Raw genomic sequence first — 12,860 nt, 5'->3', positions numbered from 1 at the left:
ACCATCCTGGTACCCCCAGAGCCATCCTGACACCCCCAGAACCATCCTGACACCTCCAGCACCATCCTGACCCCCCCCCAGGATCATCCTGACACCCCCAGAACCATCCTGACACCCCCAGCGCCATCCTGACACCTCCAGCGCCATCCTGACACCCCAGAACCATCCTGGCTCTCCCCAGCACCATCCTGACACCTCCAGCACCATCCTGACCCCCCCCCAGGATCATCCTGACACCCCCAGAACCATCCTGACACCCCCAGCGCCATCCTGACACCTCCAGCGCCATCCTGACACCCCAGAACCATCCTGGCTCTCCCCAGCACCATCCTGACACCTCCAGCACCATCCTGACCCCCCCCCAGGATCATCCTGACACCCCCAGAACCATCCTGACACCCCCAGCGCCATCCTGACACCTCCAGCGCCATCCTGACACCCCAGAACCATCCTGGCTCTCCCCAGCACCATCCTGACACCCCCCCCAGGATCATCCTGACACCCCCAGCACCATCCTGACCCCCCCCCAGGATCATCCTGACACCCCCAGCACCATCCTGACACCCCCAGAACCATCCTGGCTCCCCCCAGCACAATCTTGACCCCCTCCAAAACCATCCTGCCCCCCCCACCATCATTCTGACCCCCCCAGCGTTATCCTGACCCCTCCAGCACCATCCTGGCTCTGCTTCTCATCGTTCCTTGATCCCCTCAAGCCTCCCCCTCAGATCCTCTCCAATGTCACCCCCAAATCCCCTCAGACCCCCCAGACCCTCCCCAGCTTCACCCCCAGTTCCCCTCCCCAGCATCACCTTCAACACCATCCTGAACCCCCAGCACCATCCTGAACCCCCAGCACCATCCTGATCCCCCCAGCACCATCCAGAACCCCCGGCCCAGGGTCATCCTGACCCCCCCAACACCATCCTGACCCCCCCAACACCATCCTGACCCCCCCAGCACCATCCTGAACCCCCGGCCCAGGGTCATCCTGACCCCCCCAGCATCATCCTGGTACCCCCAGCACCATCCTCACCCCCCCAGATCCATCCTGACACCCCCAGACCCATCCTGACACCCCCCCCAGCTCACTCCCGTCCCCTCAGGAATCTCCCCATCCCCACAACCTCCCCCTGAGACCCCCATGTCTCCTCCTGGCCCCCTCCACCACCTCCCACCCCCCTTTTCCCCCAGCTGAGGCCAAACCCAGCCCTTTGCTCCCCCAAAATCCCCTTGGCCCTTTTTTGCTCCCCAAAATTCCCCTTGGCCCAGCAGGGAAGGTTCAGAAATTGGGGAGGGTTGAGCTGTCACCTCCAACTCCTCCCAAAACACCACCTGGAAGTCTCTGACTTCCCTTGGAGATTCATTTTTTTTAATCCCATTTCCAGTTTCTGCTTCCTCGTGTCCAAACACAGCAGGATCACGGAACATTTCCCTTCCCCTAGCGAGGGATGAAATCGAGGGGCAGTTATTAATTAACAGAGGCATTAATGACTTCCCATCCTCGCTGGTGGCACAGATGGGCTCCTGCTGCAGATGGTTCTCCCACCTCATCCCTCATTTCCAGCAGCTCCCAGAAGATGTGGGGCAACCCAACCACAGCAGCCAGAGAGTTTTTCCTTAGAGAAATTCTATTCCTGGGCAGGAATTTTCCCTTTTTCCTCACTCTCCCATGAGAGGGATGAAACCCCAGCCTGCCCCAGCCTCATTTCTTCTGAAAATGTGGCCCCAAAGGAGTTGGACGTTGGAATTTGGGGCTGTTTGGGCACAGATTCGTGCCCAGGGCTCGATGTCAGCACCTGGGCAGCCCCTTCCCCCTCCCACAGCCTAAACTCTGAATTAGAAACCTCCAAAAAGGAACATTTTCCACCCAAAATCCCATTTCCAGCTGCGTTTTTGCTGCTGTGGTTTCCCCAGGAGCACCATCACCATCTCCATCCCTGCCTGGAGAACAAGAGTGGGGCTCCCTTCCCCTGAGTTCTCCTGGCACAGCTTCACCCACTCCTGATTTCCCAACTTCTCCTGCCGGGAACCTGCCCTGACCCAGCTCCAAAACAGCTCCCACCCACCTGGAGCCCAGGCTGGCCCCAGCAGCCACAGCCCACCCACGGCCCCACCAGCACCCTGCAATTAAAGTTATTTCGGAGCCAGGGCACCTTCCTGCCCTGCAGATCCAAAAGGGAAGTTCCAGATCCCTGGGGAACATCTGGAAGGGGGGGATTAATTGCCCCCACACTAAAAATGTCCTTGAGGGAGGCTGGGCTGGTGGAGCTTTCACTGCTGCCCCTCCTGGGCTCAAAATTCCCTCAGACCAAAGGCTCCCAGGGGGATTTTCCACAGCATTTTGGGCATTTTGGAGCTGCACCAGCCCCACACCAGGAGCTTTGAGTCTGATAAAAACCATCTGTGCTCCTGCTTTGGGAATTCCATTTCCTGGGTGAGGATGGATCCCTCCCCTCCTGGCCAGCTCCAATCCATGGGAATAAATTGGTGGGGTCCTTGCTCCAGCTTTGGGGCTGCAGCTTCCAGGGATTCGCCTGGGAAATGAGGGTTTCTCCCCTAAGACGAGCATAAAACCCTCAAATAATCATCAAATAATCCAAATTAATTTGAGGAGCCACAGGAGGAAACTTGGAGCAGGAGATGGTGGTGGGAAAGTCCATTGTGGTGTGGAGAAAACCCCGAGAAAACCCAGAGAAAACCCCGAGAAAACCCCAAGAAAACCCATTTTCAGTGAAATAAAGGCCCTGGTTCTACCCAGGGCTGGAAGCAGCTCCAAGATCCACCTGGATGGAGAATCCAAGGTCAAAGCTGCTGTTGAAAGAAAAGTTGTGGGATTTCTCTTGGGAAATGGTTCCAGGGACCCTGGGGACGCACAGAAGTTTGTCATTAATAAATCCATTAACGTGGCTCTGTTTTGGGGAAGAAACTTCACTCCTGGCTTTTCTGGCTGCCAAAGAGGAGGTGTTTGAGCTGAAGATTCCAATTCTTCCCAATCCCTGGAATTAGAGGAGAACCCGGCTCTTCATTTCAACACAAGTTTCCTCAAACTGGAGATGCCAAATCCACTTTGGGAGAAACTTGCAAAATAGAAAAGCCTAAGATGAGATTTTTCCAAAGGAAAAGAGGGATTGGGAACTGATGCTTTGTGCCTCAATTTCCTCAGTGTTGCAGTGAATTCCTTTGGGAATTGGATATTACTGATGGAAATGCTATAAAATACTCAAATTCCTATTAATGAATTAAAATAATTCTTAGTGACCCCAAAAACCTTGAGATTGTCCCACCCAACCTTCCAAACTCCCAGAAAAAGCCAACGTGCCTTCCCAAGCATCCCTAAGTGTTTATGGAAGGTTCATTTCCACTCAGTCAAAGGCAAATTTTGAGGAATTCCCTTTTCCCAGGAGTTGCAGCTCCCTCCCCCTCACACCTCCAGACCCCAGGATGGGATCAGCTTCAATATCCACAGGGATCAATAACAGAACACATCCAGGGTGATCCAAAGCTGGGACCACATTCCCAGGAGAATGGAGACGGATGGGGAACGTGGAAACTGCTCCCAGTCCAAACCAGCAGCAGCAGCCCAGAATCCTCATCAGCCCCAGGGCTGGAGGAGCCCCTGAGGCCATTGAGTCCAACCTGGAAATGTCCAGAGTCTGTCCCGTGGAAATGGGAAATGTCCAGAGTCTGTTCCATGGAGATGGGAAATGTCCAGAGCCTGTTCCATGGAAATGGGAAATGTCCAGAATGTCCAGAGTCTGTCCTGTGGAAATGTCCAAAGCCTGTTCCATGGAAATGTCCAGAGTCTTTCCATGGAAATGTCCAGAGTTTGTCCCGTGGAAATGTCCAGAGTCTGTCCTGTGGAAATGTCCAGAGCCTGTTCCGTGGAGATGGGAAATGTCCAGAATGTCCAGGGTCTGTCCTGTGGAAATGTCCAAAGCCTGTTCCATGGAAATGTCCAGAGTCTTTCCATGGAAATGTCCAGAGTCTGTCCTGTGGAAATGTCCAGAGCCTGTTCCATGGAAATGGGAAATGTCCTGAGTCTGCTCCATGGAAATGGGAAATGTCCAGAATGTCTAGAACTGTTCCATGGAAATGGGAAATGTCCAGAGTCTGTCCCATGGAAATGTCCAGAGCCTGTTCCGTGGAAATGTCCAGAGTCTGTCCCATGGAAATGGGAAATGTCCAGAGTCTGTCCGATGGAAATGGGAAATGTCCAGAGTCTGTCCCGTGGAAATGTCCAGAGTCTTTCCATGGAAATGTCCAGAGTCTGTCCCGTGGCTCAGGGTGCAGATCCATGGATTTCCCACTGGGAGGACGAGTCCTACTCCAGGTGGAGCAGAAGGTGGCTCAGATATTCCGTGTGTCCCGCTGCCTCCGAGGGGAGAAGCTCCTGGCACAGCTCACAGCCCGGGGCAGCCTCAGCGCTGGGGCTGAGCGTCCCCTCCTCCAGCACCCAGCCCGGAGTCCAGCAGGTCTGTGAGGAAAAGGGGGATTTTGGGACAGAGAAACCCCCAGGAGCGCCCTGGGCCAGCCCCCAGAGCCTGATCCCACCCAAAAAGGGCTGGGCTGGAGCTTGGGGGAGCTCGAGCTGCCCCTCGCTCCATCCTCGGTACATCCCGCTGGACAATCCCATGTCTGTGTGGCTCCCAAGCCTCCCCCAGTGCTTCCCATGGGCCAAACCAGCAGGAAAATTGGCTTTGAACAGCAAACTGGAGCAGATTTGTCACCTGTCCCTGTGCCATTGTCATCTGATGGGCCCCAGACAGACACAGCTCCACTTCCCCCTTCTCCTCCAAAAACTCCCTCCCAAATCCTGCCCAAAATCAGAGTTATCCCCAGGAATATCCAGCCCCTGAAGTCATTAAAGAATTTTTAAGGGCTTCATTTAAGAAAAGGAATGAAAGAAAATGGGTTTGGCCTCCCAGGGACGCTGGGTAGGAAGGCCAGGATTGGGGTGAAGGTTCACCAGGAGGGGCCAGAGCTCAGGGAGGTCCTTATGAATCCTTTCAGAATGACAGGAATTGTTTGGAATTATTTGGAAATGTGCTTTGGGGTATGGAGATCAGAGAGAATGAAGGAAATGCTTTAGAGCTGTTTAATTGGAAGATTCAAAGGAGGTTGGGAGAATTTTCCCCCCAGCTGACTCCTCCAAGGGATCCCCAAAGCCTCCGTGAGGGTCACGGGAGGGATGTCCTGGCTGGACAGACGGACCTCAGGGGCTTTCCCGTGCCCAAATCCCCTGGGAACCAGAAAATTGGGTGCCCAGAGACTTTTTAAGGAAATAATCCCTCTCTGCCACACTTCCCATGTGTCCAGGGCTGGTGGAGAGGAGGGTGAAGGGTCCCTGATGCCATGGCCTGAATTCCCCCCCGTTACCTTCACAGGCCCTCGGATCTCCACCAGAGCCACATCCCCGGGAGCCTCTTCCCTCTCAAGCGCTTCAGGGGCCTCGTAGAGATCCAGAAGGTTTGGGAAGGAGCCCCCAGCCCCTGGGTTTAGTGTCTCCAGCTCCCCAGGGCTGCAGGGAGCTCTCCCTCCTTCCCAGGGCACCGGGAGGATCCAGGTTCTCCTGCGGGCGGGCGCTTCCCCCTTCTCCCCCTCGGTGCTGCCAGGACCTGCGGCTCCTGCGGCTCCTGCGCCATGCCCAGGGCTCGGGGGGAGCCTCTTGGTGGCCCGGAGCTGTCCCATGGCACAGGCAGAGCCCTCCATGTGGGCCGTGGAGGATGTCGGAGCTCCTGGGTGGCTTTGGCGGCTCTCAGGTGACCTTTGCCCGTCCCCTGTCCCCACATCCTCCGTGCACTGGACAGGCAGCGACACCGGGATGTCTTTGGGAGAGAGAGAGGCAGAGGGGTCATTGCTGGCAATTCAGAGGGGTTTTTCTCTCTTTCCATTGCTCTGTTTTCCCATTGGGCTTGGGGAACCCCTGGGCTGGCAGAGCTCTCCAGGGCCACCAGAGAAGGACACTGAGGACAGCCAGGGAGGGCTGAGGGGTCAGGGACCATCAGCTCCCTCAGGAGACCTCAGGGACATCCCCGTGTCCCCAAACTCCAGGTTCATCCCAGGAAAGGCTTTGGTTCAAGTCCTGGCAGGACACGGGTGGAGAGGAGGGAGCCCCAGGGCAGGGAGGCTGCAGTTTCCCAGCACAGCTTTGTCCAAACTGATCCCTCCCGACCACAGAATTCCCATTTTAGGGTTGGGGAAATGGTGCCAGACCCCGTGGGGGTGCTGTGAGTGTTTGGGAGGGAGAGGAGAGCACGGAGAGGGGGAATCCTTGGAAAACCAGAGGGTTCCTGGGTGTTTTTTGGGCTGTAGATCCTCCCCAGCCCTTCTCCCACCCTCTCCAGCTGATGGTCCCAGGACCAGGAGCGTCCCTGAGCAGCAGCACCCAAAGCCACGAGGGGCTCAGGGCACGTTCCTGCTCCAAGCCCCTTCCCCCCACCAGAGGAACTTCTGAGGGCACCAAGACCAAGGTGGGAATGATCCTGCAGGATAAATGTGGGAATGACCCTGCCAGGACCGAGGTGGGGATGACCTTGCCAGGATAAAAGTGGGAATGGCCCTGCAGGACAAAGTGGGAATGACCCAGCCAGGACCAATAACCCTTCCAGGACCAAGGTGGGAATGAACCTGCCAGGATAAAGCTGGGAATGACCCTGCCAGGACCGAGGTGGGATTCACCCTGCCAGGACCGAGGTGGGATTCACCCTGCCAGGACCGAGGTGGGATTCACCCAATCGGGATAAATGTGGGAATGACCTTGCCAAGACCAAGGTGGGAATGACCCTGCAGGATAAAAGTGAGAATGACCCCAACATGCCATCTGAGGACCCCGCAGGTCCCACTCACCCAGGACCGGTCCCTTCCTGGCCCTCAGCCTCCGGAGGAGCTGCCCCTGCTCCGAGCACAGCTCCTGCAGCCTGGCCACCTGCCCCCAGAGCTGCAGGAGCACCTCCTGCATCTCCATCACACCTGGGCAGGGGGGAGGAGAGGCCACGAGCACCTGGGAACAGCAATAATGAGCATGTTAATTCATATTAATCATCATCCACTGGCAACTGGTGTTATCCAAGGGCAGGAGGAGCCGCAGGGTCATCCCGAGCTGGTGGGATGGGGAGGGTCAGGTGCTGCAGGCGTGAGGGATTGCACAGACAGGAGCTTTCCCAGTTCTCTCATAATTTAGGAAAACAAAGAAAAGGGAAGAGGTTCTTCCTAAGAGGAGCTGAGCTGGGCTTTTCCACCTCTCCCCCACAGCTTCCACGAGCTCCAAAAAAAACAACACAAAAAATCCCGTTTAAATCTACCTGGAAGAAGTTGTGTTTCCATCTCAGTACCAAAGGATTGAATTTTTTGGGCATGAGAGCAAAAAACTCCCAAGAACAAACCCATCCAAGGAATGATGTCCATGGGTGGGGACACCATTCCCTTTTTTGAGCTGCTCAGCCCCTTCTCCTCCCAAAAATACCCCAGGAAGCACCACCCAGCATCAATTAACCAAATATTGGCATTATGGAGGAAAATTGCGTTCCCCACGTTTGTCCCCTCTTTGACAGCTGTATTATGGATTAAACTTCCCAGTTTTCCCATCTTGCACCAATTATTACCGGGCGAAAAGATAACAAATAAACCCAAAGCTGGGCACAAATCTGCAAACCATCTGCAAAGGGGATCTGAAAGGTTCTCGCGATCCTAATTAGCATAATATGTAAATCAGCCTGGCTTCCTGTCAGCTCCTCCAGGTTTGCTGCCGCTCAGCGCCGCAAGTTTTAAATTTAAGCTCTGGCTCAAATTAGGGGTTTGGCTGGAGGGTTGGATGGAGCCGCCTCCGACGCTGTGGATTCCCCGGGAGGGATGAAGGGCAGAAATCCCGAAGGAAATGCGCTGGGAGCCAGGAAAACCTCAGAGGCGATGGTAAGGTTTGCTCCCGGCGCAGGGAACGGCGGTGCTGGCCCCGCACCGAGGGTGACTTCACCCCACTTTTGGCTCTTTGGGGTCCTCTGCTCCTGCAAACCTTTACAGTAAACATTTTTCACCCCCCTCCCTCCCAAGGCAGCCAACTCCACCTCTAATTCAAGTTTTGTTTTGCCTGAGAGTTGTCCATAAAGACGCCGATTAATTATTAATTGGAGTGTGACACCGAGCCGCCTCTCCCTAACAAGCCTGGGAAGATTTTGTTATTGGATTGTTATTTGGATTTCATTTGGATTTTTTTATGGATTTCATTCCAGCCCTGCCAGGGTTCTTCAGGTCTCCACTCCTCATTTCCCCGGATTGGTGCCACCGGGACGAAGCTGCAGGAGATTTTTTTATGTCCCAAAAAAGCCTCTCCTCTCCCAAACTGCGATTAAAAGCAGCGATTCGGGAGCACAGAACTCCCGTTTGCGGGGTTGGCAGAGCGGCTCCGAGGGGCAGAGCCCGGCGGGGTGGGGGGAACGGGACCCCCAAAATCCCATCCCCACCACCCGGCTCACCCCAAAACCCTTCTCTTTCCCCCAAAAGTGACTTACCGTGTGGGGACCGCGCTGGCCCTGCCCGGTGGCCGCGGTGACGCCGAGCTGAGAGCGGCGGGTGCTGAAAGTCGAGCAGCAGCAAATTTGGGGGTGGGAATTTCCCCTTCGGGCTGTGAGCGAAGAGCGAAACCTCCGGCGCAGGAAACGAAAGGGGCGAGAGCGACGGCTTCGAAGCGAGCTCGGAAAAGCCCCGGGGAGGGCGATGGAGGCCCCGGGGGGCTCGTGGGGACCGAGGGTTGGCTCCAATCCGTGCCTCAGTTTCCCCTCACACCTTATCCCAGCTCATTAGCGCTTTAATTTGGGGCTGAGGGGTGTTTGTGCCCCAGAGACCTCATCTCCTCATCCCCCCAATATTGGGATGTTATCTGGAATACTAAGCCCGTTAATATTCCAGTTGATATCCCAATAATCCCGATTAATCCTCGCTGTGCTCCAGCTCAAATCTCCCAAATCCTCCGCACAGCGTCAGGGCCAAGGGAAAATCAAGGGAAAATCCCGGGCTGGGTGAAGGAGCCCGCCCAGGCCCGTCCCCCCGGGGCTTTTCCCGGGCGCACCCTGCTTCTCCCAGCACGCCCAGTGCCGGGCTCTTACTGGTGCCAGCACACCTGGAGCCACGACCTTGGCACCTCCATAAATCCCCGGGACCCCCAGTGCCCGTCCCTTACTGGCCCCCAGTACGTGGGGCCTACCCTGCAGCTCCCAGTGTCCCCAGTGCCAGTCCCTTACTGGTCCCCAGTATCCCCAGTACCAGTTCCTTACTGGTGCCAGCACACCTGGAGCCAGGACCCTGGCACCTCCATAAATCCCTGGGACCCCCAGTGCCCGTCCCTTACTGGTCCCCAGTACACATGGGGTCCTACCCTGCAGCTCCCAGTGTCCCCAGTGCCAGTCCCTTACTGGTCCCAGCACCAAGACCTTGGCACCTCCATAAATCCCTGTGGCTCCCAGTGTCCCCAGTGCCAGTCTCTTACTGGTCCCAGCACCAAGACCTTGGCACCTCCATAAATCCCTGTGGCTCCCAGTGTCCCCAGTGCCAGTCTCTTACTGGTCCCCAGTACACATGGGGTCCTACCCTGTGGCTCCCAGTATCCCCAGTGCTGGGCGCTTACTGGTCCCAGCAGACCTGGAGCCAAGACCTTGGCACCTCCATAAATCCCTGGGACCTCCAGTGTCCCCAGTACCAGTCCCTTACTGGTCCCCAGTGCCAGTCTCTTACTAGTCCCCAGTACACGTTGGATCCTACCCATGCAGCTCCCAGTATCCTCAGTGCCAGTTCCTTACTGGTCCCCAGTATCCTCAGTGCCAGTCCCTTACTGGTCCCCAGTGTCCCCAGTACCAGTTCTTTACTGGTCCCAGCACAGCTGGAGCCAAGACTTTGGCACCTCCATAAATCCCTGTGGCTCCCAGTGTGCCCAGTGCCAGTCCCTTACTGGTCCCCAGTGTCCACAGTGCCAGTCCCTTACTGGTCCCCAGTACATGTGGGGTCCTACCCTGCAGCTCCCAGTATCCCCAGTGCCAGTTCCTTACTGGTCCCCAGTATCCCCAGTGCCAGTTCCTTACTGGTCCCCAGTGTCCCCAGTGCCAGTTCCTTACTGGTCCCCAGTATCCCCAGTGCCAGTTCCTTACTGGTCCCCAGTGTCCCCAGTACCAGTTCCTTACTGGTCCCCAGTATCCCCAGTGCCAGTTCCTTACTGGTCCCAGTATCCCCAGTGCGAGTCTCTTACTGGTCCCAGTACACCTGGAGCCAAGACCTTGGCACCTCCATAAATCCCTGCAGCTCCCAGTGTCCCCAGTGCCAGTCTCTTACTGGCCCCCAGTACACGTGGGGTCCTACCCTGCGGCTCCCAGTATCCCCAGTACCAATTCCTTACTGGTCCCAGCACAGCACCCCCATTTCAGGCCCGGGGCCGGCTGGCGGCTCCAGGACCGGGCGTTATTCCCGGGATGGGCGGGCGATTCCAGGACCCGGCTTTTGCTCCCTGCAGGCACCTCCAGGACCCGGTGTTTTTCCCGGGCCGGGCACCTTTAAGAGCCGGCGTTTTTCCCGGCCGGGCGGCTTTAGGAGCGCGGCGGCCCCGCCCGTGCACCTGCCCGGGGGCGGGCACAGGTAGCGCAGGTGGCCCCGCCCCACCCGGACGCACCTGCGGCCCCGCAGCCGCTGTGGAGCCGGTGAGAGGACGAGAGGGGGGTCCTGCTGCGGAACCCCCTCTGCTCTAAGGGGGTCTGGGGTCCCAGTGCCGAGCTCTTGCCGGGGGAGGGGGTCTCGAGGTCGCGGTGGGCCGCCCTCGCCCCAGGGAAAGGAGGTCCGGTGGTCGCGGGGGTCGTGGTGCAGCGCCCCTCTCTGCGGTAAGGGGGTCTGGGGTCCTGGTGTGAAGTCTTTGTCCCGGGGGAGGGGGTCCGGAGGTCCCGGTGTGGAGCCCCCTCTCTGCAGTAAGGGGCTCTGGGGTCCTGGTGTGAAGTCTTTGTCCCGGGGGAGGGGGTCCGGAGGTCCCGGTGTGGAGCCCCCTCTCTGCAGTAAGGGGCTCTGGGGTCCTGGTGTGAAGTCTTTGTCCCGGGGAAAGGGGTCCGGGGATCTCGGTGGTCCCGGTGCGGAGCCCCCTCTCTGCGGTAAGGGGGTCTGGAGGTCCCAGTGCGGACCCCCCCTCACGGTAAGGGAGACGGGGGGCTACCGGTGCAGAGCCCCCGGCCCTGGGGAAGGGGGAGCAGGGTGGTCCTGGTGAGGGACCCTCCTGGGGGTTGGGTGCTCGGGGGTGCCGGTGCAGAGACCCCTCCGTGAAAGGGGTTCGGGTGGTCCTGGGATGGAGCCCCCGGAGCTGCTCCCGGGGCTGTGGCGGTTCTGGGCAGGGTGCTGGGAGGACCCGACCCCCACCAGCCCCACGGGCACCCCAGGACCCCCGGCGGGGCAGGGACCCTCACACAGCCGCCATCTCCACCCCGGGAGCGGCTCCGGGACCCCCTGGGCTCGTCCCACCTGGACGGGGGAGCCCGACAGGACCCTGAGCCCTGTGAGCTCCCAGCCCTCCCCAGCACATCCAGTTCCTCCCACTGGAACTGAATCCCGCCGGGAGCAATCCCGCTGCCCCCCAGCTTCCAGTCCCTGCCCCTCCCGGTGTCACCGTGGCTCGCTGCCACGTGGAGCCGGTGGCCGCCGCACCCGAGGCAGTGTCGGTGTCAATCCGTTTGTATTTTATTTATTTCCCTTTATTTCCTCCACGAGTGTATCTCTGTTTCCGCCTCTTCCCACCATCCCTCCCTCCCACATCACGGGGGATGCTCCTGGAATTCCCACCGAACTTTTTCCCCCTTTCCCCCCCCACCCCTTTTTTTCCCCCCTTTTTTCCTCCCTTTTTTTCCCCCTTCCTCGCCTCCCCCCGTAGGCTTCCCTGGGTCATTTCGATGTTGTTTTTTCAGGGCACGGGGCCAGCCCCGTGGCAATATGGGATTTTCGGGATGGGACGGAGCAGAATCCACCCGGGAGTTTGCAGGGCAGGTAGCGGAGGGCGCAGGTGCACCAGGAGCTCACGCTGGAGCTCCATGCCAAATCCACCCTAGTCCTTCCTTCAGAGGGGAAATTTTTACTTATATTTGGCTTTTTGGACCTTTTTGGGAAGGGGTTGCGGCCCCCTGGGAGCGGCAGCTCTTGTTGTGCACAACCTGTGCCCCCCCGCACACCTGAGTGTCCCTTTGGTGTTAATTAGCACCGACACCTAACGAGCTTCATTAGCAACGTGGCAGGAAGGAAGCTTAGAGTGGTGGGGTTGATGGAAACGGGGTTTTTTCCCCAAAATCCGTTTCTTTTCCTCCCCCTCGTTGTACGGCAGCGCCGTGCAATGAAAACCTCGGGGACACGAGTGGAGCGGGGGCACCTTCGCTCAGCTTGGGGCAGAAATTCCGAGGGAATGGCAGGGAACACCAGGGGATTGATGGGTTTTTTTCCCCGATTCTGCTTTTCCGCGCTGGATGGGGTCGGGCGCTCTTGGCAGTGAAGCGTGGTCCAGCTTTGATCCCGCGGCGCTCAAAGCGGGGACCCCGGGACCCTCCTCCTCCTCCTCCTCCTCCCCAGCCCGAACCTCCTCGCCCTTGAAGTTGTGGCAGGTGCCCTTCCCCGCCCCATTCCCGAGAGAATGGAAAGAAAAGGGGAAAAAGGAACCGAGGGAAGGGGGGGGACCCCGAAGTGGAGGAGGAGGAGATGGCGGTGAATGGATCCCGCCGGGCTCGTCCATGCTCCGGCGGCCGCGGCTCACAAAGAGGAGCCGCGGGAAGTTTGGGGGTGGTGGAAAGCTCAGAGCCTCCGGCGGATCCCGGGGCAAACTCGGGAGCTGGCGCCGAGCTCCCGGTGGCCGAGGCACC

The sequence above is a fragment of the Molothrus aeneus genome, chromosome 30 (assembly GCF_037042795.1).
Source record: "Molothrus aeneus isolate 106 chromosome 30, BPBGC_Maene_1.0, whole genome shotgun sequence".
In the NCBI taxonomy this organism is placed as follows: domain Eukaryota; kingdom Metazoa; phylum Chordata; class Aves; order Passeriformes; family Icteridae; genus Molothrus; species Molothrus aeneus.
Note: the sequence above shows the minus strand (reverse complement) of the source record.